This window comes from Lathyrus oleraceus, chromosome 3 (assembly GCF_024323335.1).
Source record: "Lathyrus oleraceus cultivar Zhongwan6 chromosome 3, CAAS_Psat_ZW6_1.0, whole genome shotgun sequence".
Taxonomy (NCBI): domain Eukaryota; kingdom Viridiplantae; phylum Streptophyta; class Magnoliopsida; order Fabales; family Fabaceae; genus Lathyrus; species Lathyrus oleraceus.
In genome coordinates, this window is record NC_066581.1 from 253,624,013 (window position 1) to 253,634,534 (window position 10,522).

The following is a 10,522-nucleotide window of genomic DNA, read 5'->3' on the forward strand; positions in this document are numbered from 1 at the left end:
CACTTTGAAAAGTAATCAACAGCCACAAGTATATACTCGTTACCATAAGAGGGTGGGAATGGTCCTACAAAATCGATACCCCAACAATCAAATACTTCAACCTCTTTGATGTTTCGGAGAGGCATCTCGTCTCTCTTACCAATCCCACCGCTTCTTTGGCAACTATCACAATCTTGCGCATGGGCATGTGCGTCTTTGAAAATAGTGGGCCAATAAAATCCCAACTGAAGGACTTTAGTGGCCGTTCTTACCCCATTATAGTGTCCGCGGTAAGGCGAGTTGTGACAATGCCAAAGGATGCTCTGCGCCTCATCGCCGGTAACACACCTTCTCAAAAGGTTGTCACCACCCAACTTCAACAAATATGGGTCATCCCATACGTAGTACTTGGCATCCGAGAGAAATTTCCTTTTTTGGTTCGAAGTTAGGTCGGGAGGCACCAAACCACTAGCCTTGTGGTTCGCAAAGTCCGCAAACCACGGCCTAACTTGAACTTTAAAAAGTTTTTCATCAGGAAACTCTTCTCGGATTTCTTTCTCTGAAGCTGTAACCTCCACATTAACTAAGCGAGATAAATGATCCGCCACCAAATTTTCCGATCCTTTCTTGTCTTTGATTTCAACATCAAATTCTTGCAACAAGAGGATCCAACGGATGAGCCTTTGCTTCGAATCCGGTTTGGTGAGCAAATATTTAATCGCCGAGTGGTCGGTATACACTACGACTTTGGACCCTATAAGATAAGACCTACACTTTTCAAGCGCATACACTATCGCAAGTAATTCTTTTTCAGTGGTGGCATAGTTAATTTGAGCCTCATTAAGAACTTTACTTACGTAATGTATCGCATGAAAATTTTTCTCTTTTCTTTGGCCTAATACCGCTTCGATTGCATAGTCGCTCGCATCACACATGAGCTCAAAATTTAAATTCCAATTTGGAGCGACTATAATTGGAGCGGTAACCAATTTTTCCTTTAAAATCTCAAAAGCTTGCAAACAGTCATCAGTTAAAAGAAATACCTGGTCCTTGGCTAGCAAATTACTCAAAGGCTTAGCTACCTTTGAGAAGTTTTTGATAAAGCGTCGATAGAAACCGGCATGCCCCAAAAAGCTTCGGATTCCCTTCACATTCACCGGAGGAGGTAACTTTTCAATCACTTCAACTTTAGCACAATCAACTTCAAGCCCTCTTGAAGAGACTTTATGGCCAAGCACTATCCCCTCGGTCACCATGAAGTGGCACTTCTCCCAATTAAGCACAAGATTGGTCTTCACACATCTTTCAAGAATCGTTTCCAAGTTTTCCAAGCATAGACTAAAGGAACCACCAAATACTGAGAAGTCATCCATAAAGACTTCCATTGTTTTCTCGATAAGGTCGACAAAAATAGCTTGCACACATCTTTGGAAAGTCGCCGGTGCATTGCGTAACCCAAAGGGCATTTTACGGTATACGAAAATTCCAAAGGGACATGTGAAAGCCGTCTTTTCATGATCGGCCGGGTCAACCGCAATTTGGTTATACCCGGAATAGCCATCTAAGAAACAATAGTATTGTTGCCCCGAGAGTCTTTCTAACATTTGATCCATGAACGGGAGTGGAAAATGGTCTTTTCGAGTTGCGGTATTCAACCGCCTATAATCAATGCACATACGCCACCCCGTTGCAACTTTGGTCGGGATCAACTCATCCTTATCATTTCGAATCACGGTAATGCCACCTTTCTTCGGAACCACATGCACAGGACTAACCCATGGGCTATCCGAAATCGGGTAGATCATTCCCGTATCCAACAACTTAACAACTTCCTTCCTAACAACTTCCTTCATAGTAGGATTTAAGCGGCGTTGTGGTTGAGCTACCGGCTTAAAATCCTCTTCCATTAAGATCTTGTGCATGCAATAGGAAGGACTAATTCCCTTGAGATCGGAAAGAGTCCAACCCATGGCTTCTTGATTCTTTTTCAACACTTTGATCAAACAGGCTTCTTCATCTTTTGTCAAAAGATTGCTTATGATAACCGGCTTTGCCTCGGTCTCGTCGAGGAATGCATACTTCAAAGTAGAAGGTAACATTTTCAATTCAATAGGCGATTTTTCCTCATTAACCTCCTTCTTCAAGTCTTCCTCCTCAACTTCCCACGGTTGTAGTTCGTTTAAACTATCAAGTTCCCTTAAGCATTCATCAAGAGCTTTCTCTTCTTCAACTGTGAAAACTTCAAAGGAGTCATCAAGAGCTAACTCCATAGGAGATATCTCATGAATATGCTTAGAAACTTCAAAGGTTGCCTCTTCAATCGCATCAATGCGAAAACTATCACGTCTATCATTTGAATGCTTCATTGCTTCGAATAGGTTAAATGTAACTTCTTCATTTTGGACCCTTACCTTCATCAAACCGTCGTCAACGTCTATCATCATGCGCGCGGTTTTCATGAACGGTCGGCCAAGAATGAGCGGAGCATCATCATCTTCTTCCATATCAATCACAATGAAATCGACCGGGAAAAAGAATTTGTCGACTTTAACCAAAACATCTTGGGCTACGCCATGAGGATGGGTAGTCGACTTATCAGCCAATTGCAACGTCATCCGAATGGACTTAATTTCAATGTTGCCAAGCCTCTTCACAATAGACAATGGTATAAGATTAATGCTTGACCCCAAATCAATTAGTCCCTTTCCGACATAGACATCACCAATTTTAACCGGCAAAGTAACTCGTCCCGGATCAACCTCTTTTTTCCGAAGCGTCCGTTGGATGATCGCACTACAACTAGCATCGAGGACAATCGTCTCCGGTTCCGTATACCTCCGCTTTTTTGTAAGCATGTCTTTCATGAATTTGGCATACTTGGGCATTTGCTCCAGTGCTTCGGCAAATGGAATGTTGACTTGCAGTTGTTTGAAAATATCCATGAACCGGGTGTAATGCCGTTCATTCTCCCTTTTAGATGGAGCATGTGGATAAGGAAGGTTTTGGATTGGAGTAGCGCTCACTACCTCCTTTCCTTTAGTAACTCTAGAACTTCTCGCTCTTTTCTTTTTCACTTCCTCCACCATTACTTCATCACTCTTATTTTTCTCAATTTTCACACTTTCTTTCTTTTCAACTTCACCATTCTTTTCGTTCTTTTCAACTTCTTCCTCACTCCACTCCCACACTTCACCATCAATACTATCCTCTATTATTTTCTCCTCATCATTTTTTTCTTCCTCTCTTTTTTCACTCTCATCTCTTTTTTTATTCTCACTAATCAACTCCCTTCCACTTCTCGTCGTTATCGCTTTACAATGCTCTTTAGGATTAGTTTGCGTGTTCACCGAAAAAGATGGATCGGGTTGTTGTTCCGCTAGTTGCTTAGCAAGTTGTCCGACTTGAGTCTCGAGGTTTTTGATTGCCGCATCGTTACTTTTTTGATTAGCCATTGACATTTGCATAAATTGTGTCAATGTCTCTTCTAGCTTTGAAGTCACGACCGACGGTTGTTGAGGTTGGTAAGGATTTTGGGGAGGGTTTTGACGGCTAGAAGAACCACCCCCATAACCTTGGTTATGGTAATAGTTACTCCTAGGTTGGAACCCTTGATTCCCTTGGAAGTGTTGTTGTTGATTTTGAGGATGTGGTTGATAAGGTTGTTGTTGTTGTTGTTGTCTCGGTTGATAGTCTCGTTGGTTCGCCATGTAGTTTACTTCTTCGAACCCGGGAGGTGGACAAAATCCGGTGTCATGCTCACCTTTGCAAAGCTCACAACAAGCTATTTGTTTATCTTTTGAAGGTTCTCTCAACTCTTTTATTTGTTGAGTTAAGAGTTCCACTTGTTGTGAAATGAGTTTGTTTTGGGCAAGAATAGCATCGTTCGTCCCAAGTTCAAGCACTCCTGGCTTCTTCAAAGAGTTACCTCTACTTTGACTTTGGAGGTCATTTAGATCCATTCGGTTAATAATATCTGTAGCTTCTTCGGCGCTTTTAGACAATAAAGAACCACCCGAGGTAGCATCCAACAAAGTCTTGCAATTCAGTTGAAGGCCATTTTTGAAAATGTGGATTTGAGTCAATTCGTCGAAACCATGCCCTTTGCACTTCCGAAGCATGGATTTGAATCTTTCCCATGCCTCATTCTTGGATTCCATGAACCGGTTGTGGGAGAAAAATATTTCGATGAACTTCTCTTCCAACACGTTCCAATTTTTCATGACGACAGGTGTTTGATCTAAGTACCAATCTTTTGCTTTGCCGAGCAAAGCGTGGGGAAATAATCTTTTGAATAACGGTAGCTCTTGAGCTTGATCAACTCCGACCGCCAATGCTATCTCGTAAAATTTGGTGAGAAAAGCAAAGGGATCTTCATGGTCCATTCCGGTGAATGGACTTCCATATAGTAAATTAAGAGTTCCCGTCTTCATCTCGGCTTGCCTTCCCGTGTGGTTGGCAAACTGAGCAGTATTCCTTGGACTGTTTACACATGGAGTGGAAATGGGCGGTGGTTGTGGTGGTTGATCCATGATAGGTATGAACGGAGGTGGATGTGTGGTAGAAGAACTTTCTCCTTGTTCTTGTCGTTGTCTAGCTTGTTGCCTCCTTCGTCTCGTTTTGCTATTCAGTCTCCTGGCGGTTCTTTCGATCTCGGGATCAAAAAGAAGTTCGTCCACAGGAATCTGCCCTCGCATAAAACGAAAGCTGCACACTAAACCAAACAAATTACAAGCACAAGTCAAAAATTTGAAAGCTAAAAATTAAGCAACTATTGCGATGCTCGCAATATCAATTCACAATCCCCGGCAACGGCGCCATTTTGTTGAGTGTAGTTTTAAGTGTCAGGTTTTTGTTATCGTCTCCACAGGGATTGTGAGATATCGCCGCCGTTCGACAGTTGTTTCAATTCTTAACTCGTAGTAACAAGGGGGTTTTGGTTTTAGTCACAGTATCTTGCATAAAAGTGTAATAAAATGCGGTAAAAGTTTTTGTTTTTCTATTTGAGAAATATTGTCAAAGTTAGGGTTCGACGATCACTTTGCATGTATATGTTCAATCAACAAAACTTATAAACTCCTTTAGATGACAAACTATTTCACAAAGTCCTCCCAATGTGTTTATCTCTAACACACATTGTGGGTTTTCCCATTTTGATCCATTGTTTATCTCTAACACAATCTATCAAAATGACAACTTTTTGGTTCAACCTTATGGTGAACAAAATCATTCATTACTATCTCTAGCTAACAAACAAGATTGGATGAAAACCTAGGTAAAGAGTTGGTAAACATCTCTCGATCATAAACCAACACAAAGAGTTTTCAATAAAACAAAGTTTTCACCATATATTCATCATTAAAGAGTTTACAAATGAAGATCATCCCATTTACACACAAAGCTAATGATCATCTACATCTAACCTTGACAAAATGAAGAACTTAGCCACTCATTTTCATGGTGGCTTGCACAACAAGTCTCGGTTGAAGGTTGATCAACATCCAAGTCGAAGAATCGAGATTGGATGGGAATCCACCTTCTTTTTATAGAATAATGTTAAGAGATGAAGAAAAATGGGTTTCTAGGTTACAAAATATCTCTAGAGCAATGCTGAAAATATCTAAAAAAAGTACAAAGTATGGAAGTGTAAAAGTATGGCTCCAAAAAGTAGCCCCTGCTACTTATAGTGCTGCTACTGAGCTGTCATGCTCGCTAGGCGAGCAGAATGGTTCGCCTAGCGAGCCCCTAAAATAGGCACCAGAGGCACTTGCACCCAGAGAAATATCCTTTGCCAGATTTGCATGTTCGCTAGGCAAACAAAACCTTCGCTAGGAGAAGCCCACGCTTCAACCATCGCTCCAGCGAGCTTAGGAGGTTTTGCTACTGGAATTGCTCGCTGGGAGCTCGCTAATGGCTCGCCTAGCGAGTGAGTGCTGGCTGCGCTTTTGACCAAGTCTGGGTGTGTTCGCTACCACCTTCGCTGGCTGCTCGCCTAGCGAGTTTGTTGATGTTTGCTACTGTAAAATACTGGAGATGTTCACTGGATGCCCGCTGGGTGCTCGCCTAGCGAGCACTTCGCCACAGCACTCGCCTAGCGAGTAAGCTGATGAATGCTTTCTTCTCTTGGTCCCTTTGCCAACTTTCTTGTGCCTTCATTTTCTATTATTTCATGCCTAATTCCTGCACAATAATGTACAAATCAAAGGTACCAAGATCGTTTAACATTGTATTGCGATTCATCTAAAACAAAGGCGGTTTCGAACGCTTTAGCAACAAAAAGGAGTGAAAGATGCCCACATTTGATAGCTCAAATAAGCACTTTTGGGCATCTAACAGGCACCTGCGCCCAGAGAAATATCCTTTGCCAGATTTGCATGTTCGCTAGATGAACAAAACCTTCGCTAGGCGAAGCCCACGCTTCAACCTTCGCTCCAGCGAGCTTAGGAGGTTTTGCTACTGGAATTGCTCGCTGGGAGCTCGCTAATGGCTCGCCTAGCGAGTGAGTGCTGGCTGCGCTTTTTACCAAGTCTGGGCGTGTTCGCTACCACCTTCGCTGGCTGCTCGCCTAGCGAGTTTTTTGATGTTTGCTACTGTAAAATACTGGAGATGTTCGTTGGATGCTCGTTGGGTGCTCGCCTAGCGAGCACTTCGCCACAACACTCGCCTAGCGAGCGTGCTGATGAATGCTTTCTTCTCTTGGTCCCTTTGCCAACTTTCTTGTGCCTTCATTTTCTATTATTTCATGCCTAATTCCTCCACAATAACGCACAAATCAAAGGTACCAAGATCGTTTAACATTGTATTGCGATTCATCTAAAACAAAGGCGGTTTCGAACACTTTAGCAACAAAAAGGAGTGAAAGATGCCCACATTTGATAGCTCAAATAAGCACTTTTGGGCATCTAACAACTCTCCCCAACTAGATTCTTGCTTGTCCTCAAGAAATGTATGCCTCTTGAAGGACAAAAGGATTTGCTTTAAGAAAAAGGTTTCTCCGAAGTCGGATAAAACGGCTCAAACACAAGAAAATCAACCAGGCATAAGTTCCCAATGGTTAGAATAACATAATGCACAAGAACTAAAACTTAATAGCAATGCGAAATATGTATCTATCCACAACAATATTATCTTGAATGAATCACCCTATCTCTCCTCTTCGAATAAGGATTGAAGAAATTACGTGTTTGCAACTGCGGGGACAATCTCTCTCTCCAACAAACAATGAAGAAATCAATTCAATTCATACAATGTCTAACAATTATAAATGGAAATGCGGAAGCGAGAAGATCACTAAGGACTTTTCCGGTTGTAGCTTGGTTAGGTTTACAAACAAGGGTCATTTCTAAGGCCATTGAAAACGAAATTGCCGATGCAAAAGAGACATTCACTGTACATTATTCACACATCTCAACTTCGTTCCATTTGTTTCTCATTTGAAACCTTCACAACTCTTATTTCACAACTCACTTTTTGTTTTTCACTATTTTTCTTCCAAGCAAGCATTCATTTTCATTTTTTCTATTTTTTCTTTTCTTTCACATCATATTTACAAAACAAATTTTTCTCTTTTCTATATTTTTATATATATTTTTTATTTTCAATGCTTGCTCGGTTTTTCAAGAGTTGTGGCACTTACCGATTCTCTTTTTCGTTCTCCCCAACTTATTTCTTACTCACCCTAAGTGAATGCTCTTGACTTTTTACGGCAAAAGAACAATTATGAAAATTTTCCGGGTTTCAAGAAAAAAGATTTTTGACATCTCGCTTTATTTCAAGCTGAGATTCAACTGTTTAAGCTCAAATGGGTTAACGAATACTCTCTCTGCTCACGGGTAAGTTGTATTTGGAACTGGTTGTGCTCATAAGCAAACAAGCGCCTTGATCATTTCTAATTGCTTCCACAAATTCACAATAATAAAAGACCAAGCATGAATCAAATGAATCAACAAAGTTTATTAGAATCCAGCATTTAAGTGTACAGGGGAGGTTTCCTCACAATTTGTGGTTCTAAGTCCTAGATGAAACATTCATTCAATTATGTTTCAAAAAGAACAATATTCAATTACAAAAAAGAGTAAAGTTCTTAATGCATTATAAAATTCTAACCAGAGGTAACCATGTACCTTAGCATTATTCACTTGTTTATTTTTGTCATTGCCATCTAAGCTCGGATGCACCTTCATTGGATACTTCTTTGAGGAGTAACCAATCTAGAAGGTTTGACACTCAACAACCAAAAATTTATTAAACAAAAAGAAATTTAAACCAAACACACAAATTAAAAACATAAACAATACTCATTACTTAAAAATTTTAAAAATGTGCAAGGGGGACAAAACACCCCAAAAGTACATAACCAAAATCAAAATACAACAAATCTGAAAAATACAATAAAATAAAACAAACTTAGCCCTCAAAGGACTCAAAACCCTCATCACTACCGGCTTCAGAACCGGTAGCATCATCATCATCATCGCCATCATCCTCAGCACCACCTAAAGCACCAGCACCAGATGCACTGACACCCGCCCCCTCTCCAAACATAGGCCTGTCCACAGGCCAGCTAGCGTTCTGCAGAAACTGCTCACGCGTCATCATCGAGTGATCACCGGAGGGGTCACGTGCCTGCAACTGCAACAGCTGCATAGAGTCGTGCATGTCAACCATGGCGCGCTGAGTTGCCGCCATCCAATCCCAATTGTAGTTGCAGACAGCCTGCTGGAAAGGATCGGATCCATGAGCAAAAGTACCAGGACCATCAAAAGTCCCGGTATTACCAGCAGCTGCACCACTTCTTAAGTTCTTAGGCTTGCAAAACTTGGCCATATATCTATCATTGATGGCCGGCCCATCTGCAAAGACATAGAGAGGAAACAACACAAACACAAAACAGATTAGAAAGAAAAACAGAATATCTAAGTACTGTCATGTTCGCCATTGATTCGCCTAGCGAGGTGCTAGCGAATCTTGCGGGTTTTGGGTTCTGCCTTGTTAACACTGAAATTTCAGAAAAACCCAAGGTCTCATGGTATCTATTTCAGAACAAAATGATTTATCATGAAAGGCATCGCTCTAAGGTACATGCAAATGTACATCCACATGCAAAACCTAATGTACCCATTCCCTCAAATTCACCCTAAATGTCTCATATTCAGAAATTTAATCTTGACAACAAAATGTAAATGAGATAGGACAAACCTGGTGAAAGAGATCGATAGAAGTAGAAATGCACAATGAGGTTTGTAATGTAACAGTAGGGTTTTGTGTGAGATGAAAAATGAGAGTGTGATTGTGAGTTCTGGAGTGAGTTTGATTCTTTATCAGACAAAAAAATACGAAATAACAAGTGTTTAGGCCCAAATGAGTGGCCCTGTGAAACAGAAATAAAGTTCTGCCACGCAGCGTTCGCTGCTGCTTCGCCTAGCGAGCAGATAGCGAATCAGCTCGCTACTGCCTTCGCCTAGCGAGCTGCTAGCGAGCATGACAGCAATTTGTTTTTTCATAACAGCAGGTAAAGCACATTCAGCAAGGTTTTCCAAAATGGACACCAATACAACATAACAGAAAACTGTAAATACTTACAATGTTGGGGTGCCTCCTAACAAGTGCTTGTTTAACTTCGGATAAGCTCGACGGTTCGATGCTCACTGAGGAGCATCCAAGGAAATTGTGCAGCTTCCGCGATCCAATTTTTTGTTTAAGCTTCCGGGATCCATTTTATTGAGCAACTTCCTCAAGGGCTTTGTTGTCTTCAAGAGGTTCTTGATGAACTTTCGATAAAATCTAATACCACCCTTTTTCGGAACTATTTGCACAACGCTCACCCATTCACCATCGGCGATAGAACAATTCATCCCGACCTCTACTAGTTTGACAACATCCTTCTTTTTCAGCACCCGCATCAATTGATTGTCTTCTTTTGTGGAGAAAGTATTGCTAATGATCACGGGTTTAATACAGGTATCATCAAGGTACACATACTTCAAATGTGGCTCCAGTTTTGGCTCCTCCACTATATTGGTCATATCCTCGCCTTCCCTTGTCTCTTCATGATAGACAAGTTCTCTGTAAGCCTCTAATTCATGCAACCATGCTTCCATCTCTTTTCCTTTATTTTTGGTCGAAACCTGGTAGACTCCGATAAGAGATCTTTCGGAAGGATTAGAAATATGAACCTGGTTTGAGACCTCCACTAGCTTCTCCTCTGTGGCATCGATTCGGAAAGAATCATGTTTATCATTAAGATGCTTTTTGGCTTCAAAAAGATGGAAGGCTACCTCTTCATTTTGGACCCTTACCTTCATCAAACCGTTGTCAACGTCAATCATCATGCGCGCGGTTTTCATGAATGGTCGGCCAAGAATAAGCGGAGCATCGTCGTCCTCTTCCATATCAATAACAATGAAATCAACCGGGAAGAAGAATTTATCAACTTTGACTAACATGTCTTGAGCCACTCCATATGGTGCAGTGGCAGACTTATCAGCTAGTTGTAAATTCATCTTATCAGGTTTGATATCAACATTTCCCAATCTTTTGACAATGG